The sequence below is a fragment of the Hesperophylax consimilis genome, chromosome 27 (genome assembly GCF_061612785.1).
Source record: "Hesperophylax consimilis isolate HC1 chromosome 27, BYU_Hcon_1.0, whole genome shotgun sequence".
NCBI classification, from domain to species: Eukaryota; Metazoa; Arthropoda; class Insecta; order Trichoptera; family Limnephilidae; genus Hesperophylax; species Hesperophylax consimilis.
The window spans coordinates 13940188-13960527 of NC_142862.1; positions in this window are offsets into that span (position 1 = coordinate 13940188).

Here is a 20340-nt window from a genome sequence, read left to right on the forward strand (position 1 = left end):
ACTGCTTTCAAAGTTCGAACCCAAGTCTGAAAATTTGCATTGATAAAAATGATGATTTTTCTTAAAATACAACTTTTAGGAGATTTTGTGACTAAATTCGGGTTGGACTGAGATTCTTATCACCATTAAAATATTTCTGTCCGTTTGCTAACATAGATCCTGAAAAAACTGCTTCCAAATATCGAACCCAAGTCGGAAATAAGCGTCCATAAAAATCATGATTATTCTTCAAATACAACTTTTTGGAGATTTTGTGAATAAATTCGGATAAGACTGAGATTCTCATCACCATTCCGAAATATCATTCCGTTTTGTACCATAGAGCCTGAAAAAGTTGCTTCCAAAGATCGAACCCAATTTTGAAATTAGCGTCCATATAAATCACACTTTTTGGAGATTTTGTGACTTAATTCGGGTTGGACTGAGATTCTTATCACCATTAAAAAATTTCAGTCCGTTTGCTAACATAGATCCTGAAAAAACTGCTTCCAAATATCGAACCCAAGTCGGAAATAAGCGTCCATAAAAATCATGATTATTCTTCAAATACAACTTTTTGGAGATTTTGTGACTAAATTCGGATAAGGCTGAGATTCTCATCACCATTCCGAAATTTCATTCCGTTTTGTACCATAGAGCCTGAAAAAGTTGCTTCCAAAGATCGAACCCAATTTTGAAATTAGCGTCCATATAAATAACACTTTTTGGAGATTTTGTGACTTAATTCGGTTCTGACTGAGATTCTTATCACCATTCCGAAATTTCATCCCGTTTGGTACCATAGAGCCTGAAAAACTGCTTCCAAAGATCGATCCAAAGTCTGAAATAAGCGTCCATAAAAATCATGATTTTTCTTAAAATACAACTTTTTGGAGATTTTGTGACTAAATTAGGTTTGGACTGAGATTCTCATCATCATTCCAAAATTTCAGCCCGTTTGCTACCATAGATCCTGAAAAAACTGCTTCCAAAGTTCGAACCCAAGTCTGAAATTATCGTCCATAAAAATCATAATTTTTCTAAAAATACACGTTTTTGGAGATTTTGTGACTAAATTAGGTTTGGAATGAGATTCCCATCATCATTCCAAAATTTCAGCCCGTTTGCTACCATAGATCCTGAAAAAACTGCTTCCAAAGTTCGAACCCAAGTCTGAAATTAGCGTCCAGAAAAATCATGATTTTTCTGATAATACATATTTTTGGAGATTTTGTGACTGAATTCGATTTGTACCACGATTCTTATCCGTTTTCGTAGATTTCAGCGAGTTTGATACCATAGAGCCTGAAAAAACTGTTTCCAAAGATCGAACCCAAGTCTGAAATAAGCGTCCATAAAAATCATAATTTTTCTAAAATTACACGTTTTTGGAGATTTTGTGACTGAATTCGGTTCTGACTGAGATTCATATCACTACTTTTTAATTTCAGCCCGTTTCGTACCATAGAGACTGGAAAAACTGCTTTCAAAGTTCAAACCCAAGTCTGAAAATTTGCATTGATAAAAATGATGATTTTTCTTAAAATACAACTTTTAGGAGATTTTGTGACTAAATTCGGGTTGGACTGAGATTCTTATCACCATTAAAAAATTTCAGTCCGTTTGCTAACATAGATCCTGAAAAAACTGCTTCCAAATATCGAACCCAAGTCTGAAATAAGCGTCCATAAAAATCATGATTTTTCTAAAAATACACGTTTTTGGAGATTTTGTGACTGAATTCGGTTCTGACTGAGATTCATATCACTTCTTTATAATTTCAGCCCGTTTCGTACCATAGAGACTGGAAAAACTGCTTTCAAAGTTCGAACCCAAGTCTGAAAATTTGCATTAATAAAAATGATGATTTTTCTTAAAATACAACTTTTTGGACTTTTGTGACTAAATTCGGGTTGGACTGAGATTCTTATCAACATTTAAAAATTTCAGTCCGTTTGCTAACATAGATCCTGAAAAAACTGCTTCCAAATATCGAACCCAAGTCTGAAATAAGCGTCCATAAAAATCATGATTATTCTTCAAATACAACTTTTTGGAGATTTTGTGACTAAATTCGGATAAGACTGAGATTCTCATCACCATTCCGAAATTTCATCCCGTTTAGTACCATAGAGCCTGAAAAAGCTGCTTCCAAAGATCGAACCCAAGTCTGAAATAAGCGTCCATAAAAATCATAATTTTTCTAAAAATACAACTTTTTGGAGATATTGTGACTGAATTCGGTTCTGACTGAGATTCATCTCACTACTCTTTAATTTCAGCCCGTTTGGTACCATAGAGACTGGAAAAACTGCTTTCAAAGTTCGAACCCAAGTCTGAAAATTTACATTAATAAAAATCATGATTTTTCTTAAAATACAACTTTTTGGAGATTTTGTGACTAAATTCGGGTTGGACTGAGATTCTTATCACCATTACAAAATTTCAGTCCGTTTGCTAACATAGATCCTGAAAAAACTGCTTCCAAATATCGAACCCAAGTCTGAAATAAGCGTACATAAAAATCATGATTATTCTTCAAATACAACTTTTTGGAGATTTCGTGACTAAATTCGGATAAGACTGAGATTCTCATCACCATTCCGAAATTTCATCCCGTTGTGTACCATAGAGCATGAAAAAGCTGCTTCCAAAGATCGATCCCAAGTCTGAAATAAGCTTCCATAGAAATCATGATTTTTCTAAAAATACAACTTTTTGGAGATTTTGTGACTAAATTGGGTTTGAACTGAGATTCTCATCATCATTCCGAAATTTCAGCCCGTTGGCTACCATAGATCCTGAAAAAACTGCTTCCAAAGTTCGAACCCAAGTCTGAAATTAGCGTCCATAAAAATCATGATTTTTCTTAAAATACAACTTTTTGGAGATTTTGTGACTAAATTAGGTTTGGACTGAGATTCTCATCATCATTCCAAAATTTCAGCCCGTTTGCTACCATAGATCCTGAAAAAACTGCTTCCAAAGTTCGAACCCAAGTCTGAAATTAGCGTCCATAAAAATCATAATTTTTCTAAAAATACACGTTTTTGGAGATTTTGTGACTAAATTAGGTTTGGAATGAGATTCCCATCATCATTCCAAAATTTCAGCCCGTTTGCTACCATAGATCCTGAAAAAACTGCTTCCAAAGTTCGAACCCAAGTTTGAAATTAGCGTCCAGAAAAATCATGATTTTTCTGATAATACATATTTTTGGAGATTTTGTGACTGAATTCGATTTGTACCACGATTCTTATCCGTTTTCGTAGATTTCAGCGAGTTTGATACCATAGAGCCTGAAAAAACTGTTTCCAAAGATCGAACCCAAGTCTGAAATAAGCGTCCATAAAAATCATAATTTTTCTAAAATTACACGTTTTTGGAGATTTTGTGACTGAATTCGGTTCTGACTGAGATTCATATCACTACTTTTTAATTTCAGCCCGTTTCGTACCATAGAGACTGGAAAAACTGCTTTCAAAGTTCAAACCCAAGTCTGAAAATTTGCATTGATAAAAATGATGATTTTTCTTAAAATACAACTTTTAGGAGATTTTGTGACTAAATTCGGGTTGGACTGAGATTCTTATCACCATTAAAAAATTTCAGTCCGTTTGCTAACATAGATCCTGAAAAAACTGCTTCCAAATATCGAACCCAAGTCTGAAATAAGCGTCCATAAAAATCATGATTTTTCTAAAAATACACGTTTTTGGAGATTTTGTGACTGAATTCGGTTCTGACTGAGATTCATATCACTTCTTTTTAATTTCAGCCCGTTTCGTACCATAGAGACTGGAAAAACTGCTTTCAAAGTTCGAACCCAAGTCTGAAAATTTGCATTAATAAAAATGATGATTTTTCTTAAAATACAACTTTTTGGACTTTTGTGACTAAATTCGGGTTGGACTGAGATTCTTATCAACATTAAAAAATTTCAGTCCGTTTGCTAACATAGATCCTGAAAAAACTGCTTCCAAATATCGAACCCAAGTCTGAAATAAGCGTCCATAAAAATCATGATTATTCTTCAAATACAACTTTTTGGAGATTTTGTGACTAAATTCGGATAAGACTGAGATTCTCATCACCATTCCGAAATTTCATCCCGTTTAGTACCATAGAGCCTGAAAAAGCTGCTTCCAAAGATCGAACCCAAGTCTGAAATAAGCGTCCATAAAAATCATAATTTTTCTAAAAATACAACTTTTTGGAGATATCGTGACTGAATTCGGTTCTGACTGAGATTCATCTCACTACTCTTTAATTTCAGCCCGATTGGTACCATAGAGACTGGAAAAACTGCTTTCAAAGTTCGAACACAAGTCTGAAAATTTACATTAATAAAAATCATGATTTTTCTTAAAATACAACTTTTTGGAGATTTTGTGACTTAATTAGGTTTGGACTGAGATTCTCATCATCATTCCAAAATTTCAGCCCGTTTGCTACCATAGATCCTGAAAAAACTGCTTCCAAAGTTCGAACCCAAGTCTGAAATTAGCGTCCAGAAAAATCATGATTAATCTTCAAATACAACTTTTTGGAGATTTTGTGAATAAATTCGGATAAGACTGAGATTCTCATCACCATTCCGAAATTTCATTCCGTTTTGTACCATAGAGCCTGAAAAAGTTGCTTCCAAAGATCGAACCCAATTTTGAAATTAGCGTCCATATAAATCACACGTTTTTGGAGATTTTGTGACTAAATTAGGTTTGGAATGAGATTCTCATCATCATTTCAAAATTTCAGCCCGTTTGCTACCATAGATCCTGAAAAAACTGCTTCCAAAGTTCGAACCCAAGTCTGAAATTAGCGTCCAGAAAAATCATGATTTTTCTGATAATACATATTTTTGGAGATTTTGTGACTGAATTCGATTTGTACCACGATTCTTATCCGTTTTCGTAGATTTCAGCCCGTTTGATACCATAGAGCCTGAAAAAACTGTTTCCAAAGATCGAACCCAAGTCTGAAATAAGCGTCCATAAAAATCATAATTTTTCTAAAAATACACGTTTTTGGAGATTTTGTGACTGAATTCGGTTCTGACTGAGATTCATATCACTACTTTTTAATTTCAGCCCGTTTCGTACCATAGAGACTGGAAAAACTGCTTTCAAAGTTCGAACCCAAGTCTGAAAATTTGCATTGATAAAAATGATGATTTTTCTTAAAATACAACTTTTAGGAGATTTTGTGACTAAATTCGGGTTGGACTGAGATTCTTATCACCATTAAAATATTTCTGTCCGTTTGCTAACATAGATCCTGAAAAAACTGCTTCCAAATATCGAACCCAAGTCGGAAATAAGCGTCCATAAAAATCATGATTATTCTTCAAATACAACTTTTTGGAGATTTTGTGAATAAATTCGGATAAGACTGAGATTCTCATCACCATTCCGAAATATCATTCCGTTTTGTACCATAGAGCCTGAAAAAGTTGCTTCCAAAGATCGAACCCAATTTTGAAATTAGCGTCCATATAAATCACACTTTTTGGAGATTTTGTGACTTAATTCGGGTTGGACTGAGATTCTTATCACCATTAAAAAATTTCAGTCCGTTTGCTAACATAGATCCTGAAAAAACTGCTTCCAAATATCGAACCCAAGTCGGAAATAAGCGTCCATAAAAATCATGATTATTCTTCAAATACAACTTTTTGGAGATTTTGTGACTAAATTCGGATAAGACTGAGATTCTCATCACCATTCCGAAATTTCATTCCGTTTTGTACCATAGAGCCTGAAAAAGTTGCTTCCAAAGATCGAACCCAATTTTGAAATTAGCGTCCATATAAATAACACTTTTTGGAGATTTTGTGACTTAATTCGGTTCTGACTGAGATTCTTATCACCATTCCGAAATTTCATCCCGTTTGGTACCATAGAGCCTGAAAAACTGCTTCCAAAGATCGATCCAAAGTCTGAAATAAGCGTCCATAAAAATCATGATTTTTCTTAAAATACAACTTTTTGGAGATTTTGTGACTAAATTAGGTTTGGACTGAGATTCTCATCATCATTCCAAAATTTCAGCCCGTTTGCTACCATAGATCCTGAAAAAACTGCTTCCAAAGTTCGAACCCAAGTCTGAAATTAGCGTCCATAAAAATCATAATTTTTCTAAAAATACACGTTTTTGGAGATTTTGTGACTAAATTAGGTTTGGAATGAGATTCCCATCATCATTCCAAAATTTCAGCCCGTTTGCTACCATAGATCCTGAAAAAACTGCTTCCAAAGTTCGAACCCAAGTTTGAAATTAGCGTCCAGAAAAATCATGATTTTTCTGATAATACATATTTTTGGAGATTTTGTGACTGAATTCGATTTGTACCACGATTCTTATCCGTTTTCGTAGATTTCAGCGAGTTTGATACCATAGAGCCTGAAAAAACTGTTTCCAAAGATCGAACCCAAGTCTGAAATAAGCGTCCATAAAAATCATAATTTTTCTAAAATTACACGTTTTTGGAGATTTTGTGACTGAATTCGGTTCTGACTGAGATTCATATCACTACTTTTTAATTTCAGCCCGTTTCGTACCATAGAGACTGGAAAAACTGCTTTCAAAGTTCAAACCCAAGTCTGAAAATTTGCATTGATAAAAATGATGATTTTTCTTAAAATACAACTTTTAGGAGATTTTGTGACTAAATTCGGGTTGGACTGAGATTCTTATCACCATTAAAAAATTTCAGTCCGTTTGCTAACATAGATCCTGAAAAAACTGCTTCCAAATATCGAACCCAAGTCTGAAATAAGCGTCCATAAAAATCATGATTTTTCTAAAAATACACGTTTTTGGAGATTTTGTGACTGAATTCGGTTCTGACTGAGATTCATATCACTTCTTTTTAATTTCAGCCCGTTTCGTACCATAGAGACTGGAAAAACTGCTTTCAAAGTTCGAACCCAAGTCTGAAAATTTGCATTAATAAAAATGATGATTTTTCTTAAAATACAACTTTTTGGACTTTTGTGACTAAATTCGGGTTGGACTGAGATTCTTATCAACATTAAAAAATTTCAGTCCGTTTGCTAACATAGATCCTGAAAAAACTGCTTCCAAATATCGAACCCAAGTCTGAAATAAGCGTCCATAAAAATCATGATTATTCTTCAAATACAACTTTTTGGAGATTTTGTGACTAAATTCGGATAAGACTGAGATTCTCATCACCATTCCGAAATTTCATCCCGTTTAGTACCATAGAGCCTGAAAAAGCTGCTTCCAAAGATCGAACCCAAGTCTGAAATAAGCGTCCATAAAAATCATAATTTTTCTAAAAATACAACTTTTTGGAGATATCGTGACTGAATTCGGTTCTGACTGAGATTCATCTCACTACTCTTTAATTTCAGCCCGATTGGTACCATAGAGACTGGAAAAACTGCTTTCAAAGTTCGAACACAAGTCTGAAAATTTACATTAATAAAAATCATGATTTTTCTTAAAATACAACTTTTTGGAGATTTTGTGACTAAATTCGGGTTGGACTGAGATTCTTATCACCATTACAAAATTTCAGTCCGTATTCTAACATAGATCCTGAAAAACTGCTTCCAAATATCGAACCCAAGTCTGAAATAAGCGTCCATAAAAATCATAATTTTTCTAAAAATACAACTTTTTGGAGATTTTGTGACTGAATTCGGTTCTGACTGAGTTTCATATCACTACTTTTTAATTTCAGTCCGTTTCGTACCATAGAGACTGGAAAAACCGCTTTCAAAGTTCGAACCTAAATCTGAAAATTTGCATTAATAAAAATCATGATTTTTCTTAAAATACAACTTTTTGGAGATTTTGTAACTAAATTCGGATAAGACTGAGATTCTCATCACCATTCCGAAATTTCATCCCGTTTAGTACCATAGAGCCTGAAAAAGCTGCTTCCAAAGATCGAACCCAAGTCTGAAATAAGCGTCCATAAAAATCATAATTTTTCTAAAAATACAACTTTTTGGAGATTTTGTGACTGAATTCGATTCTGACTGAGTTTCATATCACTACTTTTTAATTTCAGTCCGTTTCGTTCCATAGAGACTGGAAAAACTGCTTTCAAAGTTCGAACCTAAATCTGAAAATTTGCATTAATAAAAATCATGATTTTTCTTAAAATACAACTATTTTGAGATTTTGTGACTAAATTAGGTTTGGACTGAGATTCTTATCATCATTCCAAAATTTCAGCCCGTTTGCTACCATATATCTTGAAAAAAATGCTTCCAAAGTTCGAACCCAAGTCAGAAATTAGCGTCCAGAAAAATCATCATTTTTCTTACAATACATATTTTTTGAGATTTTGTGACTGAATTCGATTTGTACCACGATTCTTTTCCGTTTTCGTAGATTTCAGCCCGTTTGATACCATAGAGCCTGAAAAAACTGCTCTCGAAGTTCGAACCCAAGTCTGAAATTAGCGTCCATAAAAATCATAATTTTTCTAAAAATACACGTTTTTGGAGATTTTGTGACTAAATTAGGTTTGGACTGAGATTCTTATCATCATTCCAAAATTTCAGCCCGTTTGCTACCATATATCTTGAAAAAACTGCTTCCAAAGTTCGAACCCAAGTCTGAAATTAGCGTCCAGAAATATCATGATTTTTCTGATAATACATATTTTTGGAGATTTTGTTACTGAATTCGATTTGTACCACGATTCTTATCCGTTTTCGTAGATTTCAGCGAGTTTGATACCATAGAGCCTGAAAAAACTGTTTCCAAAGATCGAACCCAAGTCTGAAATAAGCGTCCATAAAAATCATAATTTTTCTAAAATTACACGTTTTTGGAGATTTTGTGACTGAATTCGGTTCTGACTGAGATTCATATCACTACTTTTTAATTTCAGCCCGTTTCGTACCATAGAGACTGGAAAAACTGCTTTCAAAGTTCAAACCCAAGTCTGAAAATTTGCATTGATAAAAATGATGATTTTTCTTAAAATACAACTTTTAGGAGATTTTGTGACTAAATTCGGGTTGGACTGAGATTCTTATCACCATTAAAAAATTTCAGTCCGTTTGCTAACATAGATCCTGAAAAAACTGCTTCCAAATATCGAACCCAAGTCTGAAATAAGCGTCCATAAAAATCATGATTTTTCTAAAAATACACGTTTTTGGAGATTTTGTGACTGAATTCGGTTCTGACTGAGATTCATATCACTTCTTTTTAATTTCAGCCTGTTTCGTACCATAGAGACTGGAAGAACTGCTTTCAAAGTTCGAACCCAAGTCTGAAAATTTGCATTAATAAAAATGATGATTTTTCTTAAAATACAACTTTTTGGACTTTTGTGACTAAATTCGGGTTGGACTGAGATTCTTATCAACATTAAAAAATTTCAGTCCGTTTGCTAACATAGATCCTGAAAAAACTGCTTCCAAATATCGAACCCAAGTCTGAAATAAGCGTCCATAAAAATCATGATTATTCTTCAAATACAACTTTTTGGAGATTTTGTGACTAAATTCGGATAAGACTGAGATTCTCATCACCATTCCGAAATTTCATCCCGTTTAGTACCATAGAGCCTGAAAAAGCTGCTTCCAAAGATCGAACCCAAGTCTGAAATAAGCGTCCATAAAAATCATAATTTTTCTAAAAATACAACTTTTTGGAGATATTGTGACTGAATTCGGTTCTGACTGAGATTCATCTCACTACTCTTTAATTTCAGCCCGTTTGGTACCATAGAGACTGGAAAAACTGCTTTCAAAGTTCGAACCCAAGTCTGAAAATTTACATTAATAAAAATCATGATTTTTCTTAAAATACAACTTTTTGGAGATTTTGTGACTAAATTCGGGTTGGACTGAGATTCTTATCACCATTACAAAATTTCAGTCCGTTTTCTAACATAGATCCTGACAAACTGCTTCCAAATATCGAACCCAAGTCTGAAATAAGCGTCCATAAAAATCATAATTTTTCTAAAAATACAACTTTTTGGAGATATCGTGACTGAATTCGGTTCTGACTGAGATTCATCTCACTACTCTTTAATTTCAGCCCGATTGGTACCATAGAGACTGGAAAAACTGCTTTCAAAGTTCGAACCCAAGTCTGAAAATTTACATTAATAAAAATCATGATTTTTCTTAAAATACAACTTTTTGGAGATTTTGTGACTAAATTCGGGTTGGACTGAGATTCTTATCACCATTACAAAATTTCAGTCCGTATTCTAACATAGATCCTGAAAAACTGCTTCCAAATATCGAACCCAAGTCTGAAATAAGCGTCCATAAAAATCATAATTTTTCTAAAAATACAACTTTTTGGAGATTTTGTGACTGAATTCGGTTCTGACTGAGTTTCATATCACTACTTTTTAATTTCAGTCCGTTTCGTACCATAGAGACTGGAAAAACTGCTTTCAAAGTTCGAACCTAAATCTGAAAATTTGCATTAATAAAAATCATGATTTTTCTTAAAATACAACTTTTTGGAGATTTTGTAACTAAATTCGGATAAGACTGAGATTCTCATCACCATTCCGAAATTTCATCCCGTTTAGTACCATAGAGCCTGAAAAAGCTGCTTCCAAAGATCGAACCCAAGTCTGAAATAAGCGTCCATAAAAATCATAATTTTTCTAAAAATACAACTTTTTGGAGATTTTGTGACTGAATTCGATTCTGACTGAGTTTCATATCACTACTTTTTAATTTCAGTCCGTTTCGTTCCATAGAGACTGGAAAAACTGCTTTCAAAGTTCGAACCTAAATCTGAAAATTTGCATTAATAAAAATCATGATTTTTCTTAAAATACAACTATTTTGAGATTTTGTGACTAAATTAGGTTTGGACTGAGATTCTTATCATCATTCCAAAATTTCAGCCCGTTTGCTAACATAGATCCTGAAAAAACTGCTTCCAAATATCGAACCCAAGTCTGAAATAAGCGTCCATAAAAATCATGATTATTCTTCAAATACAACTTTTTGGAGATTTTGTGACTAAATTCGGATAAGACTGAGATTCTCATCACCATTCCGAAATTTCATCCCGTTTAGTACCATAGAGCCTGAAAAAGGCTGGTTCCAAAGATCGAACCGAAGTCTGAAATAAGCGTCCATAAAAATCATAATTTTTCTAAAAATACAACTTTTTGGAGATTTTGTGACTTAATTCGGTTCTGACTGAGATTCATATCTCTACTCTTTAATTTCAGCCCGTTTGGTACCATAGAGACTGGAAAAACTGCTTTCAAAGTTCGAGACCAAGTCTGAAAATTTGCATTAATAAAAATCATGATTTTTCTTAACATACAACTTTTTGGAGATTTTGTGACTAAATTCGGGTTGGACTGAGATTCTTATCACCATTACAAAATTTCAGTCCGTTTGCTAACATAGATCCTGAAAAAACTGCTTCCAAATATCGAACCCAAGTCTGAAATAAGCGTACATAAAAATCATGATTATTCTTCAAATACAACTTTTTGGAGATTTCGTGACTAAATTCGGATAAGACTGAGATTCTCATCACCATTCCGAAATTTCATCCCGTTTAGTACCATAGAGCCTGAAAAAGGCTGCTTCCAAAGATCGAACCGAAGTCTGTAATAAGCGTCCATAAAAATCATAATTTTTCTAAAAATACACGTTTTTGGAGATTTTGTGACTGAATTCAGTTCTGACTGAGATTCATATCACTATTTTTTAATTTCAGCCCGTTTCGTACCATAGAGACTGGAAAAACTGCTTTCAAAGTTCGAAGCCAAGTCTGAAAATTTGCATTAATAAAAATCATAATTTTTCTTAAAATACAACTTTTTGGAGATTTTTAGACTAAATTAGGTTTGGACTGAGATTCTTATCATCATTCCAAAATTTCAGCCCGTTTGCTACCATATATCTTGAAAAAAATGCTTCCAAAGTTCGAACCCAAGTCTGAAATTAAGTTCCAGAAAAATCATCATTTTTCTTATAATACATATTTTTGGAGATTTTGTGACTAAATTCGATTTGTACCACGATTCTTATCCGTTTTCGTAGATTTCAGCCGGTTTGATACCATAGAGCCTGAAAAAACTGCTTCCAAAGTTCGAACCCAAGTCCGAAATTAGCGTCCATAAAAATCATGATTATTCTTCAAATACAACTTTTTGGACTTTTGTGACTAAATTCGGGTTGGACTGAGATTCTTATCAACATTAAAAAATTTCAGTCCGTTTGCTAACATAGATCCTGAAAAAACTGCTTCCAAATATCGAACCCAAGTCTGAAATAAGCGTCCATAAAAATCATGATTATTCTTCAAATACAACTTTTTGGAGATTTTGTGACTAAATTCGGATAAGACTGAGATTCTCATCACCATTCCGAAATTTCATCCCGTTTAGTACCATAGAGCCTGAAAAAGCTGCTTCCAAAGATCGAACCCAAGTCTGAAATAAGCGTCCATAAAAATCATAATTTTTCTAAAAATACAACTTTTTGGAGATATTGTGACTGAATTCGGTTCTGACTGAGATTCATCTCACTACTCTTTAATTTCAGCCCGTTTGGTACCATAGAGACTGGAAAAACTGCTTTCAAAGTTCGAACCCAAGTCTGAAAATTTACATTAATAAAAATCATGATTTTTCTTAAAATACAACTTTTTGGAGATTTTGTGACTAAATTCGGGTTTGACTGAGATTCTTATCACCATTACAAAATTTCAGTCCGTTTTCTAACATAGATCCTGACAAACTGCTTCCAAATATCGAACCCAAGTCTGAAATAAGCGTCCATAAAAATCATAATTTTTCTAAAAATACAACTTTTTGGAGATATCGTGACTGAATTCGGTTCTGACTGAGATTCATCTCACTACTCTTTAATTTCAGCCCGATTGGTACCATAGAGACTGGAAAAACTGCTTTCAAAGTTCGAACCCAAGTCTGAAAATTTACATTAATAAAAATCATGATTTTTCTTAAAATACAACTTTTTGGAGATTTTGTGACTAAATTCGGGTTGGACTGAGATTCTTATCACCATTACAAAATTTCAGTCCGTATTCTAACATAGATCCTGAAAAACTGCTTCCAAATATCGAACCCAAGTCTGAAATAAGCGTCCATAAAAATCATAATTTTTCTAAAAATACAACTTTTTGGAGATTTTGTGACTGAATTCGGTTCTGACTGAGTTTCATATCACTACTTTTTAATTTCAGTCCGTTTCGTACCATAGAGACTGGAAAAACTGCTTTCAAAGTTCGAACCTAAATCTGAAAATTTGCATTAATAAAAATCATGATTTTTCTTAAAATACAACTTTTTGGAGATTTTGTGACTAAATTCGGGTTGGACTGAGATTCTTATCACCATTACAAAATTTCAGTCCGTATTCTAACATAGATCCTGAAAAACTGCTTCCAAATATCGAACCCAAGTCTGAAATAAGCGTCCATAAAAATCATAATTTTTCTAAAAATACAACTTTTTGGAGATTTTGTGACTGAATTCGGTTCTGACTGAGTTTCATATCACTACTTTTTAATTTCAGTCCGTTTCGTACCATAGAGACTGGAAAAACTGCTTTCAAAGTTCGAACCTAAATCTGAAAATTTGCATTAATAAAAATCATGATTTTTCTTAAAATACAACTTTTTGGAGATTTTGTAACTAAATTCGGATAAGACTGAGATTCTCATCACCATTCCGAAATTTCATCCCGTTTAGTACCATAGAGCCTGAAAAAGCTGCTTCCAAAGATCGAACCCAAGTCTGAAATAAGCGTCCATAAAAATCATAATTTTTCTAAAAATACAACTTTTTGGAGATTTTGTGACTGAATTCGATTCTGACTGAGTTTCATATCACTACTTTTTAATTTCAGTCCGTTTCGTTCCATAGAGACTGGAAAAACTGCTTTCAAAGTTCGAACCTAAATCTGAAAATTTGCATTAATAAAAATCATGATTTTTCTTAAAATACAACTATTTTGAGATTTTGTGACTAAATTAGGTTTGGACTGAGATTCTTATCATCATTCCAAAATTTCAGCCCGTTTGCTAACATAGATCCTGAAAAAACTGCTTCCAAATATCGAACCCAAGTCTGAAATAAGCGTCCATAAAAATCATGATTATTCTTCAAATACAACTTTTTGGAGATTTTGTGACTAAATTCGGATAAGACTGAGATTCTCATCACCATTCCGAAATTTCATCCCGTTTAGTACCATAGAGCCTTAAAAAGGCTGGTTCCAAAGATCGAACCGAAGTCTGAAATAAGCGTCCATAAAAATCATAATTTTTCTAAAAATACAACTTTTTGGAGATTTTGTGACTTAATTCGGTTCTGACTGAGATTCATATCTCTACTCTTTAATTTCAGCCCGTTTGGTACCATAGAGACTGGAAAAACTGCTTTCAAAGTTCGAGACCAAGTCTGAAAATTTGCATTAATAAAAATCATGATTTTTCTTAACATACAACTTTTTGGAGATTTTGTGACTAAATTCGGGTTGGACTGAGATTCTTATCACCATTACAAAATTTCAGTCCGTTTGCTAACATAGATCCTGAAAAAACTGCTTCCAAATATCGAACCCAAGTCTGAAATAAGCGTACATAAAAATCATGATTATTCTTCAAATACAACTTTTTGGAGATTTCGTGACTAAATTCGGATAAGACTGAGATTCTCATCACCATTCCGAAATTTCATCCCGTTTAGTACCATAGAGCCTGAAAAAGGCTGCTTCCAAAGATCGAACCGAAGTCTGTAATAAGCGTCCATAAAAATCATAATTTTTCTAAAAATACACGTTTTTGGAGATTTTGTGACTGAATTCAGTTCTGACTGAGATTCATATCACTATTTTTTAATTTCAGCCCGTTTCGTACCATAGAGACTGGAAAAACTGCTTTCAAAGTTCGAAGCCAAGTCTGAAAATTTGCATTAATAAAAATCATAATTTTTCTTAAAATACAACTTTTTGGAGATTTTTATACTAAATTAGGTTTGGACTGAGATTCTTATCATCATTCCAAAATTTCAGCCCGTTTGCTACCATATATCTTGAAAAAAAATGCTTCCAAAGTTCGAACCCAAGTCTGAAATTAGGTTCCAGAAAAATCATCATTTTTCTTATAATACATATTTTTGGAGATTTTGTGACTAAATTCGATTTGTACCACGATTCTTATCCGTTTTCGTAGATTTCAGCCGGTTTGATACCATAGAGCCTGAAAAAACTGCTTCCAAAGTTCGAACCCAAGTCCGAAATTAGCGTCCATAAAAATCATGATTATTCTTCAAATACAACTTTTTGGAAATTGTGTGACTAAATTCGGTTAAGACTGAGATTCTTATCACCATTCCGAAATTTCATCCCGTTGTGTACCATAGAGCCTGAAAAAGCTGCTTCCAAAGATCGAACCCAAGTCTGAAATTAGCGTCCAGAAAAATCATGATTAATCTTCAAATACAACTTTTTGGAGATTTTGTGACTAAATTCGGTTTGAACTGAGATTCTCATCATCATTCCAAAATTTCAGCCCGTTTGCTACTATAGAACCCGAAAAAACTGCTTCCAAAGTTCGAACCCAAGTCTGAAATTAGCGTCCAGAAAAATCATGATTATTCTTCAAATACAACTTTTTGGAGATTTTTGACTAAATTCGGGTTGGACTGAGATTCTTATCACCATTACAAAATTTCAGTCCGTTTGCTAACATAGATCCTGAAAAAACTGCTTCCAAATATCGAACCCAAGTCTGAAATAATCGTACATAAAAATCATGATTATTCTTCAAATACAACTTTTTGGAGATTTCGTGACTAAATTCGGATAAGACTGAGATTCTCATCACCATTCCGAAATTTCATCCCGTTTAGTACCATAGAGCCTGAAAAAGGCTGCTTCCAAAGATCGAACCGAAGTCTGAAATAAGCGTCCATAAAAATCATAATTTTTCTAAAAATACACGTTTTTGGAGATTTTGTGACTGAATTCAGTTCTGACTGAGATTCATATCACTATTTTTTAATTTCAGCCCGTTTCGTACCATAGAGACTGGAAAAACTGCTTTCAAAGTTCGAAACCAAGTCTGAAAATTTGCATTAATAAAAATCATGATTTTTCTTAAAATACAACTTTTTGGAGATTTTTAGACTAAATTAGGTTTGGACTGAGATTCTTATCATCATTCCAAAATTTCAGCCCGTTTGCTACCATAGATCCTGAAAAAACTGCTTCCAAAGTTCGAACCCAAGTCTGAAATTAGGGTCCAGAAAAATCATCATTTTTCTTATAATACATATTTTTGGAGATTTTGTGACTGAATTCGATTTGTACCACGATTCTTATCCGTTTTCGTAGATTTCAGCCGGTTTGATACCATAGAGCCTGAAAAAACTGCTTCCAAAGTTCGAACCCAAGTCTGAAATAAGCGTCCATAAAAATCATGATTATTCTTCAAATACAACTTTTTGGAAATTTTGTGACTAAATTCGGTTAAGACTGAGATTCTTATCACCATTCCGAAATTTCATCCCGTTGTGTACCATAGAGCCTGAAAAAGCTGCTTCCAATGATCGATCCCAAGTCTGAAATAAGCTTCCATAGAAATCATGATTTTTCTTAAAATACAACTTTTTGGAGATTTTTAGACTAAATTAGGTTTGGACTGAGATTCTTATCATCATTCCAAAATTTCAGCCCGTTTGCTACCATAGATCCTGAAAAAACTGCTTCCAAAGTTCGAACCCAAGTCTGAAATTAGGGTCCAGAAAAATCATCATTTTTCTTATAATACATATTTTTGGAGATTTTGTGACTGAATTCGATTTGTACCACGATTCTTATCCGTTTTCGTAGATTTCAGCCGGTTTGATACCATAGAGCCTGAAAAAACTGCTTCCAAAGTTCGAACCCAAGTCTGAAATAAGCGTCCATAAAAATCATGATTATTCTTCAAATACAACTTTTTGGAAATTTTGTGACTAAATTCGGTTAAGACTGAGATTCTTATCACCATTCCGAAATTTCATCCCGTTGTGTACCATAGAGCCTGAAAAAGCTGCTTCCAATGATCGATCCCAAGTCTGAAATAAGCTTCCATAGAAATCATGATTTTTCTAAAAATACAACTTTATGGAGATTTTGTGACTAAATTGGGTTTGAACTGAGATTCTCATCATCATTCCAAAATTTCAGCCCGTTTGCTACCATAGATCCTGAAAAAACTGCTTCCAAAGTTCGAACCCAAGTCTGAAATTAGCGTCCAGAAAAATCATCATTAATCTTCAAATACAACTTTTTGGAGATTTTGTGACTAAATTCGGTTTGAACTGAGATTCTCATCATCATTCCAAAATTTCAGCCCGTTTGCTACCATAGAACCCGAAAAAACTGCTTCCAAAGTTCGAACCCAAGTCTGAAATTAGCGTCCAGAAAAATCATGATTATTCTTCAAATACAACTTTTTGGAGATTTTTGACTAAATTCGGTTAAGACTGAGATTCTTATAACCATTCCGAAATTTCATCCCGTTTAGTACCATAGAGCCTAAAAAAGCTGCTTCCCAAGATCGAACCCAAGTCTGAAATAAGCGTCCATAAAAATCATAATTTTTCTAAAAATAAAATTTTTTGGAGATTTTGTGACTAAATTAGCTTTGGACAGAGATTCTCATCATCATTCCTAAATTTCAGCCCGTTTTCTACCATAGATCCTGAAAAAACTGCTTCCAAAAATCGAACCCAAGTCTGAAATTAGCGTCCAGAAAAATCATGATCTTTCTAAAAATACATATAATTGGAGATTTTGTGACGGAATTCGATTTGTACCACGATTCTTATCCCTTTTCCTTAATTTCAGCCCTCTTGATACCATAGAGCCTGAAAAAGCTGCTTCAAAAGATCGAACCCAAGTCTGAAATAAGCGTCCATAAAAATCATAATTTTTCAAAAAATACACGTTTTTGGAGATTTTGTGACTGAATTCGGTTCTGACTGAGATTCATATCACTACTTTTTAATTTCAGCCCGTTTCGTACCATAGAAACTGGAAAAACTGCTTTCAAAGTTCGAACCCAAGTCTGAAAATTTGCATTAATAAAAATGATGATTTTTCTTAAAATACAACTTTTTGGAGATTTTGTGACTAAATTCGGGTTGGACTGAGATTCTTATCAACATTAAAAAATTTCAGTCCGTTTGCTAACATAGATCCTGAAAAAACTGCTTCCAAATATCGAACCCAAGTCTGAAATAAGCGTCCATAAAAATCATGATTATTCTTCAAATACAACTTTTTGGAGATTTTGTGACTAAATTCGGATAAGACTGAGATTCTCATCACCATTCCGAAATTTCATCCCGTTTAGTACCATAGAGCCTGAAAAAGCTGCTTCCAAAGATCGAACCCAAGTCTGAAATAAGCGTCCATAAAAATCATAATTTTTCTAAAAATACAACTTTTTGGAGATATTGTGACTGAATTCGGTTCTGACTGAGATTCATATCACTACTCTTTAATTTCAGCCCGTTTGGTACCATAGAGACTGGAAAAACTGCTTTCAAAATTCGAACCCAAGTCTGAAAATTAACATTAATAAAAATCAATATTTTTCTTAAAATACAACTTTTTGGAGATTTTGTGACTAAATTCGGGTTGGACTGATATTCTTATCACCATTACAAAATTTAAGTCCGTTTTCTAACATAGATCCTGAAAAACTGCTTCCAAATATCGAACCCAAGTCTGAAATAAGCGTCCATAAAAATCATGATTATTCTTCAAATACAACTTTTTGGAGATTTTGTAACTAAATTCGGATAAGACTGAGATTCTCATCACCATTCCGAAATTTCATCCCGTTTAGTACCATAGAGCCTGAAAAAGCTGCTTCCAAAGATCGAACCCAAGTCTGAAATAAGCGTCCATAAAAATCATAATTTTTCTAAAAATACACTTTTTGGAGATTTTGTGACTGAATTCGGTTCTGACTGATTTTCATATCACTACTTTTTAATTTCAGTCCGTTTCGTACCATAGAGACTGGAAAAACTGCTTTCAAAGTTCGAACCTAAATCTGAAAATTTGCATTAATAAAAATCATGATTTTTCTTAAAATACAACTATTTTGAGATTTTGTGACTAAATTAGGTTTGGACTGAGATTCTTATCATCATTCCAAAATTTCAGCCCGTTTGCTACCATATATCCTGAAAAAAATGCTTCCAAAGTTCGAACCCAAGTCTGAAATAAGCGTCCATAAAAATCATAATTTTTCTAAAAATACACGTTTTTGGAGATTTTGTGACTGAATTCGGTTCTGACTGAGATTCATATCACTATTTTTTAATTTCAGTCCGTTTTGTTTCATAGAGACTGGAAAAACTGCTTTCAACGTTCGAACCCAAGTCTGAAAATTTGCATTAATAAAAATCATGATTTTTCTTAAAATACAACTTTTTGGAGATTTTGTGACTAAATTCGGGTTGGACTGAGATTCTTATCACCATTACAATATTTCAGTCCGTTTGCTAACATAGATCCTGAAAAAACTGCTTCCAAATATCGAACCCAAGTCTGAAATAAGCGTCCATAAAAATCATGATTATTCTTCAAATACAACTTTTTGGAGATTTTGTGACTAAATTCGGATAAGACTGAGATTCTCATCACCATTCCGAAATTTCATCCCGTTTAGTACCATAGAGCCTGAAAAAGGCTGGTTCCAAAGATCGAACCGAAGTCTGAAATAAGCGTCCATAAAAATCATAATTTTTCTAAAAATACAACTTTTTGGAGATTTTGTGACTGAATTCGGTTCTGACTGAGATTCATATCTCTACTCTTTAATTTCAGCCCGTTTGGTACCATAGAGACTGGAAAAACTGCTTTCAAAGTTCGAACCCAAGTCTGAAAATTTGCATTAATAAAAATCATGATTTTTCTTAAAATACAACTTTTTGGAGATTTTGTGACTAAATTCGGGTTGGACTGAGATTCTTATCACCATTACAAAATTTCAGTCCGTTTGCTAACATAGATCCTGAAAAAACTGCTTCCAAATATCGAACCCAAGTCTGAAATAAGCGTCCATAAAAATCATGATTATTCTTCAAATACAACTTTTTGGAGATTTTGTGACTAAATTCGGATAAGACTGAGATTCTCATCACCATTCCGAAATTTCATCCCGTTTAGTACCATAGAGCCTGAAAAAGGCTGCTTTCAAAGATCGAACCGAAGTCTGAAATAAGCGTCCATAAAAATCATAATTTTTCTAAAAATACACGTTTTTGGAGATTTTGTGACTGAATTCAGTTCTGACTGAGATTAATATCACTATTTTTTAATTTCAGCCCGTTTCGTACCA